General features: G+C 38.2%; 1 protein-coding gene across 3 annotated transcripts in view; it reads right to left on the bottom strand.

Annotated features, from left to right (window-relative positions):
- Window positions 1–22,128, bottom strand: part of TRIL (TLR4 interactor with leucine rich repeats) — an 86,726-nt gene that overhangs the window by 29,899 nt on the left and 34,699 nt on the right. Inside the window, exon 3 of one of the 3 annotated variants that reach the window (XM_049714847.1) lies at window positions 19,117–20,160. The exons of the other annotated variants lie outside the window; for them this stretch is intronic. The gene's annotated coding sequence lies outside the window, so the exon portion shown is untranslated. Of the gene's footprint in view, window positions 1–19,116; window positions 20,161–22,128 lie in introns of those variants that run through there. 3 annotated transcript variants of the gene reach the window in all.

Below are 22,128 nucleotides of genomic sequence, written 5' to 3'. Positions count from 1 at the left end.
TTTTCTCCATATATTCCCTTTTCTTCCTTTTCCCTCCCTTCCTTCCTTCTTTCCTTCCTTCCTATCTTTTTTCTTGTTCTCATCCTTTCATTCTCAACCTGTTTTTTTTCCCTGACTTAAATCTCTTTAGCTTTTCAAACCAGTCCCCACCTTGGCTCATGGCACCTATAGGATAAACATGATTCTTCCCTTGGACAGTTTTCATATTCTGAAACGTCAGTATTTAAACAGTCCTCTGGAGTCTACTCTCCCTTCTCCAGGCTGATGTGGTTCTCATTATCTTCTGGCCAGGTGTCGTCCCACTTTTATTCCTGCTGGGGTGGTTTTCTTCTCCCCTTTGTGCATTCAGAGGACTGAGAAGAATATACTCAGTGTCACCCAGCTGGTTATTTCATTAAGTTCGCAGAGCTTGCTCCATTTTACCTGAAGGAAAATATTTTTCATGGCTAAATTGAAAGCTAGTATAGATTATGGTATATCGGTTGCAGAAATGAAGTTTACAATGGGAAGAGATTCTAATTGGGGGTCAGAAAGCATGATGAAAAATGTTTTAATGGTGTCGTTAGTATTGTAATTTATTCATTGATTCTTGGTTTGTTGCTTATGCATTCATAAGTACCTGCTTGATCCATAGCCATCCCCTACACTGAGAATCTCATGATGAGAAACTTCAAATTGTCTTCAGAAAAGCATGCATAGCATCAATTTGAAATTGATGGTGTATTAGTTAGGGTTATTAGTTAGGGTTAGGCTTCTGTAGCAAAGAGACACCCCTCAAATACAATGGCTTAAATAAGATTGGATTTTAATTCTTTCTCACATAAATAGGCAGCAGGGCGGTTCTGCTCAGATTCATTGAGGGGCTCATTTTCATTTAATCTTGCTGTTGCGCCCGCCATCCTTAAAATGTTATCTTTGTCTAAATGATTGAAACTGGGTTAGTGTTTTGTCTGATTTTAATCCCTTGGGAAAGGGAAAGAAAGGAAATAGAAGGCAAACAATTTCCTTTCAGATAAATGAGGTGGAAAATGCTCACATCATTGAAGCTTAGATTTCATTGGTGAAAAACAGCCACAGAGCTATTCCTAACTACAAAGGAGTCTGGGAAATCTAGTTTCCAGCTGGGAAGCCATATTCCCAGGAAAAAAGGAGGAGGAATTTAAAGAGATAAATAGTAGTCTGTAATAGGTACTCTGAGGTATCAATTTTGGAACCAATTCCAATTATCATCAGTTCTTCAAGGCACTATAGAATGATGGTCAAATGCTCTAGCTCTGGAGGCAGAAAGCCATGAGTTCTAGTTTGGGCTCTACCATTTACTAGTTGTGTGGCCATAAGCAGGTTACTTAACTTCCTTAAAACCTCAGTTTCCTCAACTGTAAAATGGGAAACATAATAGAACCAGTGTTAAAGATTATATGAGGGACTTCCCTTGTGGCGCAGTGGTTAAGAATCCGCCTGTCAATGCAGGGGACATGGGTTCGAGACCTGGTCCAGGAAGATCCCACATGCTGTGGAGCAGCTAAGCCCGTGCGCCACAATTACTGAGCCTGCGCGCCACAACTACTGAGCCCACGCACCACAACTACTGAAGCCCGCCCGCCTAGAGCCCGTGCTCTGCAACAGGAGAAGCCACTGCAGTGAGAAGACCGTGCACCACAACAAAGAGTTGCCCCCGCTTGCTGCAACTAGAGAAAGCCTGTGCAGCAACAAAGACCCAATGCAGCCATTAATTAATTAATTTTTAAAAAAGATTATATGAAATACACAAGCGTTCACATGATAAGTGGTCAATAAATGTTTCCTGGACTTAGTTCCCTGAAGGAAGGAATTGACCTCTTGTTAATAATAAGACTTCCAGGCCAATGAGAGGTCATCCAATAAACAGCTTCCTTGTTTCAGCAAAATTGATTTAACAAGAGTCTACTTTATAGAGGGCACTGGGATCGTAGCTATTAATTTATGAGCTAGTTCTGCACCTCAAATGACATGGATATAGCAATAGTCCTTTTCTCATTGAATTTAGAGGGATAAACAAGATACGTTTTTCAAGAGCATAACTCCCTCTCTGGCATATAGTAAGTGCTGAATATATGTTGACTCAATATGATATAAGGTAAATGCTAAATATTGTTACAGGCAGTGCTATGGGAATACAAAGGAAGAAACAATTCTGACTTGGAGGAACAGGGAAGGTTTCAAAGAGGTGATAGCACTTTAGCTTGGTTATTAAGGATGAGTAAGATTTCAAAAATTTGAGATTTTAAAGGGATGATTTCATCAGAAAAAACTACATGAGCCAAGTATGTAGGTGAGCTACAGTGTGGCACGTTCAAGGAGAGAATGTCTAGATCACAGATGCATGAAATAAGAATGGGAGAAGTTGTGGAGGATAATACAGTGTGAGATCAGATAGTGAATGCCACACTTATGAATTTACACTTCACTCATGAAGCAGTGGAGAGGTTTCTGAGGAAGAGATTTTCATACTCTGAGCTATGTATGAGGTTGCCCACCTCTGATATCAGAAAACAGGTAGATTAGAGGGGAGAAAAATGGATGAAATGAGAGGCTGGGAGTTCAGATGGGTGACCACTGCAGTAATCCAGGAAAAGAATGATAGGGTCTGAATCTGGGCATTATCATTGATAATGGAAAGTAAAGGATAGAAAAGAGTCATTGAAGAGGTAGAATCAATAGGTCTTTAAGACTGACCAAATTAGAGATGTAAAGGAGAGAAGAGAGTTTAAAACACATAAGATTTCTGAGTATTATAACTCAGGGAATGTACGATAACTTCAAATAGATCTGCTGAAACTAAAATCTACTTGAACATAGCTATTAAGATTTCCAATATAAATGACCTGAGGCAATGGTACTTCTTGCATAATTGGTGCTGTAATAAGTTTGAGTAGAAAAAAAATGCATAAATCCCCAATGTGAGTACCCAATTGTATTCAAAATTTAGCCTGACAGGGTCTTCAAATGTCACCAGAGAATAACATTCACTTTAAGAAACATGATATGAAGATGACTTGTGCTTCCAGTTTAATGACATACCTGGTATCAGACTACCCCTCCTGCTGGGAACAACTGTCAAGTTGGAAAAGATACAAAGAAAAAAATCAGCTGTTTGAAGCTATCAGAGAGTATCCAAAGAAAAGAGGACTTGAGATGCTCAGATCCTAGGGAGAGGAAAAGTGCATTGAGGAGAGCCCAATACTCTGTACTGGTTGCCCCTCAAGGTATTTGCTGACTCCTGAGATGTATATATGTGAGGTGAAATTTGTGAAACTAAACCCAAAGTACTTACTAGGTAGAGATTTTGACAGTTTCACAGCACAAGGAAGACAAAATTAGAGCTCTGAGCCTATAACAAGGAGTCTCCAATGATTTTTAGTTGAGAGCCCTGAAAGTGATACACCTTAAAAGTAAGAGCAAATGAGAACTCTACGGTCCTCAACTGGATCAAGGTGATTTTTTAATATGCTATATGCTTGCCAGAAGAAAATTAATGTCGGGGTTCAGGAAGATAACACAATCCAGATTCTCTACAATTTTGCATATTCAGTGTCCATGATCTTTCATAAAAGATATAACAGGCATTTTCACTAAGATAAGGAACAAGGCAAGGGTGACCAGTCTCTTCTATTCAACATTGTACTAGAATTATTAGCCAGTACAATCAGACAACAGAATTCAAAGGTATAAGGAGTAAAATGAAGTAAAATGATCTCTATCTGGAGATGATATAAAAGTATACTAGTAAAGCCACAAGGAATCAATGATGAAACTAACTTAAACAATAAAACGATTCAGTAATGTAGCAGGATATAAAACTGACATTAAAAATCAATAGCTTTCATATATACAAGCAATCTAAAGTTAAAAGCTATAATGGTAGAGGAAACTTCATTTAGCATCAAAAAAGCTAAAATACTTAAGAATAAATTTAATTATAAATGTGTAAAATTTATACATACAAGGAACATTTTAGTAAACTCCTGAAAGACTAAAAAGTAGATCTGAAAAAATGGAAAGACATCTTTTCTCTGACAGGATAGCTCAACATTATAAAGATGTGAGTTTTCCCTAAGTTAATTTACATATGCAGTGCAATCCCAATAAAAATACCAACAAGCTATTTTATGGAGTTAAGTTGATACCAAAGTTTATATGGAAAAACAAACATGCAGGAATAGCCAGGAAACATTGAAAATAAATATTTATGAGGGGGGAACTAGCAGACACTAAAACATACTATAAAGTCTCTATAATTAAAACAGTGTGGTACTGGCACAAGGCCAGTAGAATAGAATAGAAAATCAAGAAATAAACTCAAAAACATACGAAAATTTAATATATGATAAGGGTGGCATTTGAAACCACTGGAGTAAAGATGGACTTTTAAATAAATGATGTTGGACAACTGAGTGGCCCTTTGGAAAAAAGATAAAATTAAATCCATATCTCACATTATACATGAGAATAAACTCCAAATGGTCTGGGGATATAAAGAAAAAAAAATGAAACTATAAAGTACTAGAAGTTTATATGGGTCAATTCTTCTTTAGCGTTAATGTAGGAAAGGCTTCCTAACTATGACTCAAAATCCAGAGGTATTACAAGAAGAGACAGAAAACAAACTTGACTAATAATAATTAAAAGGTTTTTGCATGACAAAAACAACAAAATACAATTTTTAAAAAGCCAAAAGACAACTGACAAACTGGGAGAAATTGTTTCCCCAAAATATAAAAAATACTTAAAATGTGTAAATAAAGGTATTGATATTTCACAATGCATTATAGAGTGAATTCATTAATTCTCACAATGCTTTTAAGGTGGGTGGCCAGTATTATATGTGATACTTTCAGATGGAGAAAAAGGGGCAGAAATATTAGAAAATCAGTCTAAGTCACACAAAAGACTAAAGTATCAGCAGCCCTACTCCCCAGCTAACACTCCTCTCTGTGCATATCCTTCTCATTGGGCATACACTCTCAAACCCCAAGTCTTTGTTTCTGTTTTCCTTATAGCAGGAACAACCTCCCTCTTTCTGATTATTTCACTTCCATTCCTGGCCATGCAACCATGTCCCAGAAATTACAGTTCAAATCCCACCTCCTTTGGAGAGCTCCACAATCCTGACCCTTTTATCAGCCATGACACATTTTTTAAATGTTGTTTGCAAATTGATTTATCTCCCTAGAATCTTCACGTTATGTTGACATGAAGTTTTCATGGCTTTCTTTCCCAACTATACTCCTCCCTGTGGCAGTTTCTATGGGAAGAAAACTGTTTGGAATTAGAAAAACATAAATTTTAGCTGAATAAGTGGTGGCCTTAAAAGCCATACTAGATTGAACAAACCAATCATTTATTTTTACTCTTGATATGATAAGGGTGGCATTAAACTACAGCATATCTGATAATGACAATGTTATATTGCGATCTAAGTTTTTTGAGGGTGACCACACGTATTCAGGCTGTGGTGGATAGGGACTGAAGTTTTGCCAGGCTAGGGTTCCCAGATCACCAGCTTAATTTCCTGCCAAGCTCTGCCAGTTCAGAGCTTCCAGACAAGCGGGGCTTAATTTAAGCCTCAGGGCCAGCTGCTGCCCCAGTCTACTCTCTGACAGCTCCTGGGATCACAGGACAGTGGTTGGTGGAGAGTAACCAGAAAGACAGCAATTCCCCCACTAACGACGGTCTCTTTAAAAAAAGCTGGGAGGTGCTTCTCTAGCTCCTCCTCTTAATTTTACATAACTCTGCCAGTTGATCAGAGCATCAATTCACATTCCCTGCGAAAGCAAACAGCAGAGAGCAAAGAAATTGTTAGGGCTGCTTTGGGCTCTGTTAGAGGGTGGAATTTTGAAAACATCCTACAGTGTTAAATAGTTATAAATTCTGTTTTGTTCAACCCAGAACTCAAAATTTCCTTTTGTGTGTGTGTATGTGTCATTCTATTAAGTTATTAAGTAATTTATTAAGTTAAGTAATTTTAAAATTCATTCCTATTATAAATTATTCAAGTAAATAGAAAAATATATACAGAGCAACACATAAAGGTCATCCTGCTGAGCCTTATAAAAACATCTTGATGGAAATTTCATTGAAATTAAACTGAACTTTTAGATTAATTTGGGGATAAGATTGTCACTTTTACAACTGATTTTTTCCTATTCAGGAACATGGTACCTTTTTGTTTATTTAAGTCTTTTTAATGTCTTTCAGTAAAATTTTATCATTTTCGTTTATAAACTCTTGCATATTTTTGGTTTCATTTGTACTTTGGTATTCATTTTATGTTTCAAGTTGGTATTTTGAATTGGATATATTTTTCCCCAATAAAATAGTATATAAAAGCACAGTTGACTTTTATATGTTGATCACTATCTGGCCACTTATTGACCTTATTTGATTCACTTGCATTTTTTTTTAAATAATGCTTCCTCTCCACGACCAGAGAGTTTATTTTTTTATAAATTTATTTATTTTTGGCAGCATTGGGTCTTTGTTGCTGCGGCGGGCTTTCTCTAGTTGTGGCAAGCGAGGGGCTACTCTTCGTTGCAGTGCGCGGGCTTCTCATTGCGGTGGCTCCTCTTGTTGTGGAGCACAGGCTCTAGGCACGCGGGCTTCAGTAGTTGTGGAACGTGGGCTCAGTAGTTGTGGCGCACAGGCTTAGTTGCTCCGCGTCATGTGGGATCTTCCTGGACCAGGGCTCAAACCCGTGTCCCCTGCACTGGCAGGTGGATTCTTAACCACTGCATCACGAGGGAAGTCCTCACTTGCATTTTTAAGTAGATATTTGTATTAGTTTGTTAAGACTGCCATAATAACTACCACAGAATGGGTAGCTTAAACAACAGAGATTAATTTTCTCACAGTTCTGGAGGCCAGAAGTCTGAGATCAAGATGCTTGACGGGTTTGGTTTTTTTGAGGCCCCTCTCCTTGACTAGCAGATGGCTGCTTTCTCACTGTGTTCGCGTATGGTCACACCTTCATCTGCACATGTTTTGGTGTCTCTATGTGTCCAAATTTCCTGTTCTTATAAGGACACCGGTCATATTAGATTAGGGCTCACCCTAAAAAACTCATTTTAACTTACTCAGCTCTCTAAAGACCTTTTCTCCAAACATAATTACATTCTGAGGATTAGGACTTCAACATACAAATTTAGTGGGGGAGGAGGGGAATGACAAAAATTCAGTCCATAATAACAATTATATCTGCAAATAGTGACCATTTTATTTCTTCCTCTTGTTCTAGTCATACTTCTAATTTCTTTTTCTTGTCTTACTACATTATCTAACTCCCAAATATAGTGTTGAATTCTATGGTAATAATGGACATCTTTTTCTTTTTTCTAATTTTAATAGGAATACTTCCCAGGTTTCAATGTTCAGTGTGATGTTTGCTCTTGTTCTCTAGTAGATAATCTTTATTAGGTTGAGTAACTTCCTTCACTTATAGCTTACTAAAGGTTTCGTAGGGTTTTGTTTGGCTGGTTGGTTGTTGTTTCTTTTGTTGTTTTTATTTATTTATTTATTCATGTAGAGCTATTTGATCGTAGCTGTTTGACTTTTCCCCCCTACCCCACCCTGATTTCAATTAAACATTTAAAAAATTTCAACCACCAGTAAGGGGTACATGGAAGAGAGATTTGGAGTGACATTAAGGTCTGTTTTCAATCTCACTATTTTTTTCAGTTTTATCCTCAACAAATAATTACGTTTGTGAATGACATGGGATTTATTCCAAAAATGTATTTTATAAATGCAGTATTTCATACAACCTGAAAGCTAGACAATAGCACTGCAAACGGTGAAGATCAGACCTCAAATATTCTTTAAACCATGAATTAGAAAACATTCCTTTACACTCTCCCTGCCTAAATCTTCACCATGCCCTCCATTCACCTTTGTCTTTTGGCTTCTCTAAAAGACAAATAGAAAGTCTTACAGCTAATATAAGATTATCTTTACAGATTGAAGTAGGAAAGCCCAAAGAGAAAACTATGCTGTTCAACCCTTTAGCAGTTGTTACTGAGTACCCAGTGATAATGCTAAGTTTCCACTCATTGGGTGCCTCTCACTTCCAGTGTTTTTCAGAGTGCCAGGGAACTAACAATGAGTAAGACACAAAGGGCTTACAGTCCAGTTTTGGAATCAAACTGCTAATGCAGGTTTGTTATATTTTTCCTTAGATTCTGTTCAATATGTTGGCAGTACTTGGGTAAGGACAGATAGCACTTAATTGCAAATAATTCTGGAGCTTCTTGGCAATGCAGAGCTACTTGAAATGAGAGAAAAGCAAGTGTACTTATGTGATGAATAATATTAGAACCCAGGAGGCATTTAGAAGATGGAAAAAAAGGAGTGGGTTAATTTTGAACCATTTTCAATTTCCATACCAGTCATTACCCACATTAGTGGATTTATTATGTTCTTTTTCTTTCCCTAATAAGAGCCTTGTAAAATTCAGCACATCATCAGGCAACCTAATAATTACCATATTTAGGGGCAAATGTTAGATCTTAGACAGAGACTATTTATTACGTCCCATTCCCTAAAGTTTGACTGAATGGTCATTTTTCTACTTCCTCATTAATAATCATAATAAGTAAACTGCAAATAAAGAGGAGGAAAGAACTCAGCAAATCAAAACTTAGAAAACTGGAAAGGTCAGAGCAATAAAGCATCCTGCCATTACTCACAGACTGTGTAAGATATTAGTTATGATTCTTAATTTTCATGACCAAAATTCTAAAGGGAATGAAAATGGCACCAAATGAATCCATTCAATTAATGTGGAAGCTCAGGTGGAAAAACGAGCAAAATAAATAATTCCCTGAATCTGCCTTTTACCAACTCAAGTCCAAAATTGTAGGCCTCCCTGGAGCCTAAGAATCACAAAACAAAAGCTTAATGTGACTGGTAATTTAAGTGTTTGCTAACCTTTTGTCCTTTAAGCTCCGTGGAACAACCAGAAAAACATTGCGTGATGAAGTTGCGCTGGTTGAATGTGCACTGGGTAATGGCATCAATCTTCGAATATTCCCGATCCAGGATTTGAAATACAGAAACAACTCCACCCCGAAGATTTTTTTTTAGAAAGCTCTTTTGTTTCTTTGGATTACACTCAAAGATTTTCTTGCTGATTTCCAAAAGCGCATTATTCATTTAGTAAACTTACCCCTTGCTTCATCACAAAAGATGTTATAGATACCTAAACTCTAACTCAATACAATTACACGTCAAGGAAATATTTTGGAGCTACCACATAATTTTTTGGTTACCCATTGTTTGGCTTTCAATTTGAAAATGCCTTTTGCAACAGACATATAAAAGTCTGCTCTGGAAGATTTTGCATTTTTTTTTCCCTGCCTTTCTGTTTTCTTATCCAAATGTGAAACCAATAGCTTTGTTCCCATTATAGTTTTCTTTCCTCCTCCTAAAATCTGGGCATTTTGGAGTGGGTGTTTAAAGACACCTTCTTCAAGTATTCCCTGAGGCTAAAGCAACAAGAACTCACTCTCTGTTTTTGAAAAGTTAGAACAGTTGGAAATTTTGAACAACTACTTAGTGCCAACACTGCCCTTGATCTTCTTTTTACAGTACATGGGGTTTACACTTTGTGAGCCAGATTCAATCCCAGCGGACCTCTGCTGGAGAACACAGGAAGAAATCTCCCCGCATGTCTGCAGGGAGTATTTTCCGGCCAGAATGCATAAACCATTGAGAATATCTTCCATAGAGTCTGCAGAGAGGAAGATAATCCATTACCCTCCAGGCATTTGGCTGGGGTAAGGGGGTGGGGGGAGCCCCGCCTCCAGTGATACTAATGGGAGTTACATTTGAAAATCTCTCAAAAGCCAGATCCTGGAATACAGTTCTTTCTCCCCACAGGTTTTGCATTTCTCTGAAAGCAACATTAGGAGAGCTAGGGAACCAGAAAGTAAATCATAAGCTTTAAGAAAATATATAAATCAAAAGAATGGATAAATATATTCTATTTGCATAGCCGCTCTGAAGAGTTGCATTAGCTAGATCAAGACAAACCTTCATGCCCCGGTTGCAAAAACCCTTTCCACATTGACCAAATCAAATCAGCCTCTCCTAGTGACCCTCAACTTTAACACTTCAAAGTGACGCACTGAATTACTTTTATTGTTGCCACAGTATTTGACAGCAATCCAGAGAAGGCCAATGAAAACCAGGACCAGAGAGAGTTAAATGCTTTCATGGAAAAGAAATGCCCTTTGCTGACACTGAGTGCCAGCACATCATTAAGGGAAAGATAGGAGTGAGGCCTTCTTAAGAGCTGACATTAAAAATTGACATCCATTCCGTAAAAGACAGGCCTTGTGTATTTTTTAAAGCCCAAAGCCATAGCAGCTAAAGGGTAATAAAAATTGCATATAAGAACATTATGGTGGTTAGACTGTTCCCAAGAACGCTTGATCCAGGATTTGGTATATATTATATAAATTTGGAATATATCTATATGAAAACTCCACCCAAAGCTAGTGGGACTTTTCAAATTTCAGAGTGGGGAAAACCAACAATCTGATAAAAAAAAAAAAAATGGGCAAGTAATCTGAAAGCATGCTGTTCCCAGAAAATAAGTAGAATACAAATATTTGAAAAGTCCTTGACCATAATTATAATGAAAGAAAATCAAATCAGAAAAAAAAGTATGTTTTTCACCATGAGATAAGCAATGATGAACCAGTTTGGTGACACACAAGTTAAAGACGTAGGGAAATGGCATGTTTATTCTCTATGAGTTGGCTGTGTATTTGGAGATAGTATGAACGGAAATAGACAATCAGTTTGGCAATATTTAGCAGAACAAAAAATGTATATATCCTTTGCTCCAGCAACTCTACTTCTAAGGGTTTACAACTAGATATACAGCAAGTTTTTAGTAACAGAAAACAATCTAAATGTTTAGGACTGGTTACATTAAATACAGTGCATCCATTCGTGAAATACTTGGGGCATTGCTAGATGTAATGAGGCAGATCAACAAATAAATACTGACTTGGAAAGAACTTCAAAGTATAGTGTGAACTTTGTGGGGGTTTATTGTAAGTGTGATAATGCTCTCCCCTTTGTGTAAAAAAAAAGAAAGAAAAAAGAAACATATATGCAAACGTTTATATATTGCATATACATAGAAAAAATCTGGAAGGATATATAAGAAATCATTAATAATGGTTGCCCCAGGGAATGGGATTGTAATGTGTGTTTGATTGTATGTTTTTTGTAGAGTTGGAAACATTTTATCATATCATTATATATATATATAATCAAGAAAAAGTGCAGAGATGCTCAAATTGGGATGAGGTGGAATTGCCCTGGTTCTCTTGCACATTGCCCTGGTTCTCTTGTTTAAGTGGCTGAAAAACAATAGGTATCCCTGATGGACAACTTAGACAGGGAGAGAGTGTTGTCCTCTAAGAAGCCACCAGAGGACAAGTTCAATCATGTATATATTATACTCCTGGATTCTTTCATAGGAGAAATTGTCCTAGACCTCCTTTTTTTAAAAAAAACTAAAGTCACCAACCATGCTGTACATTACATCCCCAGGACTTATTTATCTTATAACTGGAAGTTTGCCCCTTTGACCACCTTTACCCCCCCACCCCCACCCCCACCCCCGCCCTGGCAAAACCAATCTGTTCTCTGTATCTATGAGCACGGGTTTTGTTCTTTTTTTTTAGATGCCACATATAAGTGAGATCATATATTTGTCTTTCTCTGTCTGACCTCACTTTTAATTGATGCCCTGAGCATAAAGAAATGATTTCCATGTTTAGAACTCTGTTTAAAGTGGTAAGTACATCAATTCAAACAAAGTAAATGTTTTACCAGCTTTTGTTTCTCAATGAAAGTACTCCTTTCAACAGAGATTTTTACCAAAGAAATGCTTGCTTTTCAGGCAGAATTTCCATGAGTGTCAACAAATATTTGCAAATGCTGTTGTCTTTAATTAATCAACTTAAGTTCTATGAATTTAATGTGGAAGTATATGGTGTAAGTGTTAAAAAAGGAAGAGGAATTGACAACTAATAGACAGTGGTGTTACAGATTTTCATTTTTAAGAAAGCATTTGATGAAACACTGGACCATCATTTTCCATTGAAAATCTATTGTCAGTGTTATATGAAGAAATGACCTGTTCATCCAAACACCAGTCATCAGCAAACTTGGCCACCTATCCTACATCAACTTCATTTGGGAACACTAAAAATGAAATAAAAGGGCTAAAGAACAATAGAGCTATCACAAAACCATGAAAAATGCAAGGTGCATCTCATGTCTGTTCATTGAACAGAGAAAGGAATGAGAAGTGACAATAAGGGGAGGTAACAGAAGAGCATCAAGAATCTCTTCTAGAGGCCCCTGATTTCACGAAAAGATTCCCAAAGAAGCCAACTCAGATACAGGATGGAAGGGTTGTTTGGCTGCAGATTTGCAACCCCATGGAAGGTCAAGGTCGACTCCATGTTTTTCTTTCCTTCCTCTGAGCTTCCAAATTGGAGGACGGTTATTCTTCCATTGTGGATATAAGTAGGGTGGCTCCATGGCCAGGTTTGCCAGGGGTGGTCCTGGTTCATTCCTGTAGTTTCTAATGTCATACCCTCCCCTTTCACTATCAAAACTGCCCTAGTTCAGATGATAAATTATATAGTCACCCTAATATAAATGGATTAAAGTGGGGAATGAGGAACAGGGCCCCTTGGATTATGACTGCTATGCTGAAAACATTTTTTTTTTTTTTTTTTTTTTGTGGTAAGCGGGCCTCTCACTTCTGTGGCCTCTCCCATTGCGGAGCACAGGTCCCGGACGCGCAGGCCCAGCGGCCGTGGCCCACGGGCCCAGCCGCTCCGCGGCACGTGGGATCTTCCCAGACCGGAGCACAAACCCGTGTCCCCTGCATCGGCAGGCGGACTCCCAACCACTGCGCCACCAGGGAAGCCCTGAAAACATTTTTTGACCACCTCCTTAAAAGCTAAGTAATTGATGGGATATTTAAAAAATTATTCTTGGAAATCAACTGAATTTGTCTGCAGATACCACTCTACATGGCTCAGAAAAGAGAAAACGATTCTTCTCTGTTATTTGCCTAAAGTATGTTGTCCATAGGGTGGAAACACATCGTAGTATGTGAAATTCCACGTCCTGGAATTATGCCCTATATAATCCCCATCGCTTGAGCATTCTCATAAAATCCCCTGTCCTTGGCTAGACCAAGTGATTTACTTCTAACCAATCGAATATGAGAAAGGTTGTGGTGGAGGGAGGGTCAAAAGATAAGACTTGGCTTTTGTTAGCACACATACTGTTTTGCTGGTTTTGATGAAGAAAACTGCACCTTTCAGAAGCTCCTGCGCCAAAAGATTAGGGGAAGCTTCCCGCCAACAAACAGAGACTGAAGTCCTCAGCCCAACAGCCTCAAGGATATGGATTCTGCCAAAACTACACAGATGAGCTTGGGGGCTCTTCCCGATGCAAGTTTTCACATGAGACCCCAGCTCTGGCTGATACCTGATTGCAGCCTTGGGAGGAGTCCCTGAAGCGGAGGGCCCAGCTAAACAGTGCCAGATCCTGGAGGCACAGAAACTGCAAGATGATAAGCTGTTTCAGGCTGCGAAATTGGGGGGTGATTTGTAACCTACACCGATAACGATTAGATTCTGTGTGACGTTGGTAAAAACCACTTAACACCTCTAGGCCTCAGTTTTCTCTTCCGCTTTGTGCAGAGTAAGGCCGAATATATAAATATCCGTGGCCTAAAGGATTGTGACATAGAGGTGGACTAGTTAATCTCTAAAACTCCCCCTAATGCAAACACTTGACAACGCATTGTTTAGAGAGGGACAGCTCTTGCTGACAGATTTTAAAATATGTGTTGTACTACTTCTCCTTTGATGCTACATTTTTCAGTATTTTTATATTGCCTTCAATGTAGATGTGCTTTTAAAAAGAACCTCAAAACAGAGGCTTCTTGTTTGAAAGGTTGCCTCACCAAGTTTTTTTGTTTTAAAAATATTTTGACCTGCGCACGTCTGCATAGTTGAGGATCACTGCAAATCTTTAATGTAAATGGTCACACACCCTGCAACTTTTGAGCAGATACGGGTGTGTTTTACGATCACTGTCTCACCTGGCTCCAGAGCAACACCTGCCTCTCATTTAGGATGCAGGGCGACTGCAGCCTGGCCAGAGTGTTGGACACATTTCATTTCACCTTTCTCTGAATTCATGGTAGAACCTTTTTATACATTTTCCAGGTCATTTCCAAGAATCTCTGGTACTAAAGTACCACAGGTCTGTGCTGACCCTGCTTTCGTGAGGACTAAACTTTGCTTCATTGTGGGTAAAAATGGTGTTTTACAGGCTGGAAACAATGTCTTTGATGTTAAAATCATTCCCATGATGAACTCCAAAAATCTTTCTGGAGGCGACACTTTAAGATCTTTACCAAAGCTTATTTGAACATTTAAAGAAATTATTTATTTTTTAGGGAGTTATTTAAACAGTGAAAGAAAAATGCTACCATCCCAGCGCCATCTTGCACGTGTACCCATACACAAGTTCCACATATGCAGCTCCAGACAGCCAAACAGAAAGAGGAAAACCGATTATGCCTCTGTCGCCAAGTGCCTGGGCTCAGCGGTATGGAGATAAAATACTCAAGGCTTGGGGCTTATTTTATTTGCATGTGGATATTCCGGCTTTGTGTGATGACTCACTGATTATTCTTATGATGGTATTCCACAAAAGGGACTGCTTTTGGTTTCAATAAGTAAACAAAAACACTACATAGAAATGTCTCTTTTCTCGGGTAGAAGAGTAGGAAAAACAATATGAAATTTGTATACATGAAAAAGGTTATAGGTTATAACTTCATGTTTTCTAGAATCACTGATGTCTCCTTAATATCCTTTATATTTTCAGAGAATTTAAACGCTTCCTCTTAACCCCCACTGCAGGATCTTACTTGTCCCCAAAGTATGGCTTAATATGTTAACCACACAGTTTCCACAGAGGCCTTGCGAGGTGGCAATTTCAAAAATCTTATAGATAAGTGTACCTAGAGCCGATGCATTAACTCTACCATCCTAACCAATGAAAAGATGCAGAGCAGGTATATTTTGGGTATGAACAAGCACTTCACTGCCACAGTGCCAGGTGTTTCTGGGCAAAAGTCAGATAAAAGAAGTTGTTAGGAAGGAAAGGTCACTAATTCCAAGAACTGTGATTTCTGCAAGCTGGTTTTGTTTTGTGACTTTTTCGTGTAGTTTAAAAAATAATGACTGTATGACATTTCACATAAGCATGAGATTTCTAGTTGTAAGGCATCTTAGAGATCAGTTTAATTCAATCACCTCATTGTCGGAATTGAGGAATCCAAGACCCATCAGTAGGTGAGTGAGTGACTTAAACAAGAACATATATCTAGTGGAAGATTCGAGACTCTGGCTCATAAAGGAGGCTATTACAAGGGTGAGTGAATGACACTGAATAATTTATAAGGAATTAATGAGGATCCAAAGTTGAAAGATGGCCGAAACATGAAACCTCTAAATTTACAGTTTTTGTTACTATTCAAAAATATATTTGTGAGGGAGCACCTTAGAAAGATGTAGTATGTACAGTATTGGAGGGAGAGGTTCTGGTGAGGAAATCCCTCTCAATGCTTTATTAGCACCTGTCCTACTTAACAGATAATATGAAATCTCACAGCCATAACCAGGGAAGGTTTTCCATTAACTTATGACGAGCATAAAGCTGGACTGAAAACACCAGCCCTTTAAGCCCAGAGAGTTTGCTAGCAACACGGAACCAACCTGCCAGATGAAAAAAAGGTAGGAATAGGCTTTATTTCCTCCCTCGTGGTCTGATTCCTGGCTCAGAGGGAGAGACTAACCAAAACATTCAAAAACTATAATTATGATAGCAAAAATATAGTTAACAGTAAAATGATGAAGAGTAAAAATGTTGCTTTAGGACAACAAATCACTGAGATGAAAAAATCCCTTGAAGGACCAGGAGAAAGGGCAAACTGATGAAGGGAAGTGATAGTTATGGAGGCACAAGCAAGACTCAACCTATAAAGCACAGGGATTCCAACCTACAAAGTGCAGAAAAGCTCAAGGAGAGCTGCAACAGACTTGATACCAAAGATATGACTGAAAAGAAGTTAATACTTATGAACTTACTGATTTTAATAGTTATAAATATTTAGCTTTGGGGTGTTTTAGAAATAAGATAAAACAACGAAAAGAAGGTAAACATGAAATAAATAAAAACAGAGACATGAAACTAGGCCAAACATATCAACTATAACAATAACTATAAATGGCTTAGTAAAACCTCTTTTTAAAAGATGGGTTTAGCAAACCTAAATCCAGTTATATGCTGCTAATAAGGGATATGCCTAAACCAAAAAGACACTAAAAAGTTAAATTATAGGCAATTAAGAGAGTGGGCTACTAGCAGAAGGATAAACAAATAGACCAGGGAACAGAACAGAGAATCCAGAAACACACTTATATAGTTGCTTCATTCACGACAATGTGACACTACAGTGCAGTGGAGGAAGCACAGACTTTTAAATCAATGGTGCTGGGTTAACTGGATAACCATATGGGGGAAAAACCTCATCCATTACCTCACACCATACACCAAGATAATTTCGGATAACTGATAAATGTGTGAAAGATAAAAAAAATTAAGTACTATGGAAAAAAAAAAAAAACTTTGGAAAATATCTTCATGACCTGGGGGTAGGTAAAGGTTTCTTAAACATGTTACAAAAAAGTACTAACCACAAAGGGACAAATAAGTGTATATCATTAAAATTAAGAATGTCTGCTCATTAGAAGACACCATTATGAGAGTGAAAAGGCAAATCACAGAGTGGGAGAAGATATTTGCAATCTGTATATTTACAAAAGACATATGGAGAATATATACAGAATTTCTACAAATTAAAAGAAGACCCAATAGAAAAATGGGCAAAAGTCTCAAACAGGCACTTCACATAGAGAATATTCAACTGGCAAATAAGCATAGAAAAAGGTGTTTAATATCATCAGACATCAGGGAAATTCAAGTGGAAACCATAATGAGATACGACGGCATACGCACTAGAGTGGCTGAAAGTCAAAAGCCTGACATACCAAGTGATGCAGAGCAACCGAAGCCCTGACCCACTACTAGTGGGAGTGAAGTTGGCACAGCTACTTTAGAAAATGATTTGACACTGCCCACTCAGTCAGAACACCAGCATATCCAATCACCCAGCAGGCCCATCCAGTTTTACAGCGAAGTGAAATGCATGTGCGTGCACACCAAAGATGGGTACAAGAATGTTCACAGCAGAACGATGCAATTGCCCCAAACTGGAAACAACCCAGATGTACATTACTCTAAAATGGGTAAATGGTGGTATAGTCATAGAATGGGTTCTACTCAGCAATGACAATGATTGTGCTCTTTCTCCATGCCAACAAGTGAATGGATATCGAAGCATAATGATGAGTGGGAGACGTCAAACACAAAACAGTACAACTGTATGATTTCGTTTATAAAAGGTACAAAAACAGGTGAACCTAATTTTTGCTGTTAGGAGTCAGATTACTGTTTATCTTTGGCGTGGGGTTGTGACAGGGAGGGAGCTTGACGGAACTTTTTGGGATGCTGGTGATATTCCATTTCTTGATCTGGGAACTGGCTACACCAGGCAGTTCACTGTGGCAAATTCATCAAGTTACACATCCTCATTTCTGTATATACGTTATACTTCCACATAAATTTTTTAAGTGTTAAATGCAAATTATAGGCAGGTTTTTCAAGCAAATACAAACTAAAAGTAAGCAGAAGTCGCAGTCCTAATATCAGAAAAGGCCATTTCATGGCATGCAGTATTACATGAATCAAAGAACGTCATTTTCTATCTACTGGATCAATCCACCATCAAGGTAATCAGTTGCAAACCTCTATGCATCAGATGAACTAGAATCAAATCATATTAAGTAAAATCTTTGAAAAAGAAATTTACCAAAACAATATTGTTAGGTATACCACGTAGATTCCCATTTATAAACATGTACATAGTAATTAATGATGGCAGAGGCAGGGTCTACAACTTGAACTTCCTCTCACTAAGGCTAATCGCACGATTGTCACCTCCTTGGTCAGAAAACCTGTAACCTAATACGTTCTGTTCCTCGTGAGGACCAACCAGCTACTTGATGTCAGGTCCAACGTATACGGACCCTCTCTAGAGGGTGGCAATTTGCCCTCACTGTGCACTGTACATCTGGGACAGGAGGTGACACAGAAGAGATGAGGCTGTATCAGGTGGGCCAGAGTGGGACGAGAAAGTTTTAGGGCAACTGGTAGCATTGATTCCTCCCCAAGGCCATCACTGATTTTGGTCCATGTGTGCACACTTTGTAAAGTTTGTTGCTTTTAGACCTTTATCGTGCACTCATGACCAAAAATAACTAGAGGGAACGCTGATCTTCAAGAGAATCTCTGGACTTTGAACTGGCCCATCCATTACCTGGTGTGTGAAACTTGATGGACCCAGTACCATTTTCCTGTCTTATGTACAGGAAAACCCTAGAAGCAAAAAAAAAAATGTCAGTGCCTACACTTTGGGCATTTGGCCTAATTTTCTAGTGCTGTCTGGGAAAGGAAATGTGGAGGGTTCCACCTACACCAACTCACAACTTTGTTTATTTTCCTTTCAAGACTCCTTCGGAGGCCAAGATGTTGATGAGATGAATAGTCCATTTATTGCCCTGGGTTAGGACATCACAGTCTGTCATTGCGCCATGTGTTTTTATGTGTGAACTTGGATGCTATATGAACCCTTAAAGTGGGGGAGGCAGTAGGGGGATGACAGCCGGTGGGAATGAATGGACTCGTTTCAAGATTGATTTAAAAGATGATGGGGTCGTAGTAGACCCTACCCTGAATATCAGTGGGCGACGGCTGTAAGAAAATAAACAAGTCTAGAATAAAATATGTGGAAGATAGCACTAGCACGCATTAAATAAAGTTGACACATTTAATCACCCGGGGTTCACTTGTGATCTGCGTGGCCAAAGGAGAATTTGTAAATACTGTGAGAAGTCAGAGGAGATGCTAACCGAGTGAAATGGAATAATTGTTATAAAAAATGACTAATGACACCCATCTGCCCAGCTGCCACTTTAAGAGAACAAAATATAAATGCACATGCCCTAAGTGGGGAGGGGGCACAACTGTATTACTGATCACTAGAGTAGGAACATGCAAGAGTCTTATAGAGCCATTCCACTGAGCACGGTCTGACCCAAAAGAAATGGAGTGAATGTCAGAGCCCTGGAAGCAGAGGGGGAGGCTGGGGTCCAGATCTGGGCAGACAGAAAATGGAGACAACTAAAAACAGATGATGAAAACTTCTGGAGGATTAACTGACAGTAGCTGCCGTGCCTCCAGCCCAGGATAAAGGAGTGTTTCAGCACTTGTACCCTGTCTTCCTCTGCAAGGGATGAATAACATCTTAAGTTGATCTAGAAGCCACAAGCGGGGACAATTTTTTCTTGTCTTAACAGCCCAGAAGCTGTTGTTTCTCCTTCACTACTGATTAGTTTGTGTCTTAAGGACCTGGGACTCCTGGAACTTACCATGTTTCTTCTTTGTTTCAATTGCTAGCAAACTCCAAACTAAACCTATGATTCGTCAAAAGTTTCACAGAACTTCATTTTCCTTAGGAGCTCTGTGGGCTGTCTCCAGTCTGGCTCTGTTTTATGTCCCTTTCCTTTTCTCCTTTTGCCTTATGCCTTGTGCCTATTTTTATTTTATGTTATTTTGTATTCTATCTAGATCTCAAAAAACATCTTAAATATTTTGACACGAGGTTCTGGTAAAAATAAAAGGCACCAGGGTGACTTTTCGTAATTGTGCTCTATAAAATAGGATTTGCCTTAAAAAGGACATTTTTGAACAAGATCAACAAATACGGAAATGGCGAAACTGGAACTTGGGAGAAGGAATCCACATTTCTTGCCTTGCGGGGTCACGCTCCTCAAAAGGTAATGAAACTATTTTAGATCTGTGGTCAGATAAGCTCCTCCATTTCACCTTAAGAAGCAAGGAAAATACCAGGGAATTAATACAAATTCTACCAAAACTAATATATATTTTAAAGTTTTAAATAAAATAAAATACAATATTTCCCTAACCTGTTTACCTTATTTTCAGGGCGTGTTATGTTTCAGATGGGCATATGTTTGGATCTTCATTTTTTAATTTGTATATTTTAAGATTGTTTTATTATGAAAGATATACAAATTTGTGTTAATACATGAATGAAAGATAAAGTAAAAGTCTTCATTCTCTTGCCCTCATCTTCATCTCCAGAGGTTAGGATTATTGACCATTTCATGTCTGTCTTTCTTGAATTTCCTGTGTGTCCACACACACAAATGCACAGATTTGTGATGTTACTGATACATTACAAAAAGAAGCTTTCCATTGTAAATGGATCATATTAATATACCACAGTTTGTTTATCCTTTGGGTGATCTATTTAACGTTTTCAATGTTTGCTCTCATTTGATTTAACAGCTAAAATGGGAAAACAGACAGTGGCCATGTCAGCCCATGGTCATTGGAGGCATTCCCCATTGAATCCTAACACATCGGTGGAGCTGAATTCACTTGCTGATGATCTCTTTCATCTACAGCAGGAATTTAATGAGAACAAACATGGTCGTACTTCACTGGTCACACGTCAGTGGCTTCAGGTTCCCTGGACAGGACTTGGCACTCACCAACAGCCTTCCTGGGTGCTAGAGATCATTGCTGCCTTAAATTTGTGTTAAATTAGTAACTTCCCAAAACGGCCACCAGAGGGCAACAACCACCCAGAGCATTCAAAGTTATTGAGCCCCTAGCACTGCCAGGCCGGTGTTTAGCTCCTAGCTTAAGTGTGTGCTTCTGCTCACATTGGCTAGTTTTTTTTTTTTTTTTTTTTTTAATTCCCTTATAACATTTTAAAGGGACATGACTGACCTCCCCCTCCCCAATTACTGAGTGCAACAATGCAGGTAAAGTGCTTTACATGGTGCATTGCTAAATAAACATTTAGTTATTATTTTCTCTCTTATCCCATGGTAAAAAACAGAGAACCATCCCTTGCTGTGATAGTCTCCCTAACAAATATATCCTTGTCATGATCTTCCATTTAATATCGGTCAAATGCAGGGTTATTGCGTCATTTCCAAAAGTGCTTCTGCCTTGAACTGTTTGATTAATTCACGTATAGATGAGTGAGTCTAGCTAAGTACACTTTAAAACTTTATTTTGATTCTTATTTCTTGTTAAAGATGTATTACCTTATGTACTCCCTGCCCAATAAAATATATTTTGTGGAATATACACATCATATGTACTTTTTCATCAGCATATTGGGGGAGATATCCTTTTAAAAGTGCATTTTCTTAGTTACCATCATCACAAAGGCAGAATTGTGGCCGAAATTAAGCTTGTTATCACTCACAAACATTATTCAATCACTTTCATGCCAAGGACAAATGGAAACTTCCTTTCACTAACAAGTGGTTCACAAATGCAGCTGAAGGGGGGTTCCACTGAATTTTTTAAAATTTCCACTAGATCCATATATTTTATATGTAAATATAGGCAAATGTGTTTTAATTTAAACAGAAAATAGACTTTTGATACTTATCTGCCAATATCTATAATTAAAAATTCAAAGATTTAAATGAGTAGTGAAGACAGTAAACCATGAGACCACACGGTGGCGCTATTTCACAAACTTGAGAAATGCTAGAAACAATCCTGGTGAAAACAGGAAGACCATGACTATACGCGAATGAATTGCCTTCATAGTATTACCCCAATTAGAAGGAAAGAATCCAGTAGAGTTTAATGCTTTCAATTAATTTCTATAACCTATCTAAACAATAAATCAGCACCAAAGTGCAAATGTAAGGAGTATGAGGAAATCTCATTGTTGAAAAGTGAGTTAAGAAATTACGCATAACGGCTCCACGATGCTAACTTATACTATTGCTTTTAATAGCA

This window comes from Orcinus orca, chromosome 9 (assembly GCF_937001465.1).
Source record: "Orcinus orca chromosome 9, mOrcOrc1.1, whole genome shotgun sequence".
Lineage (NCBI taxonomy): Eukaryota > Metazoa > Chordata > Mammalia > Artiodactyla > Delphinidae > Orcinus > Orcinus orca.
This window is presented reverse-complemented; position numbering and strand designations above follow the sequence as displayed.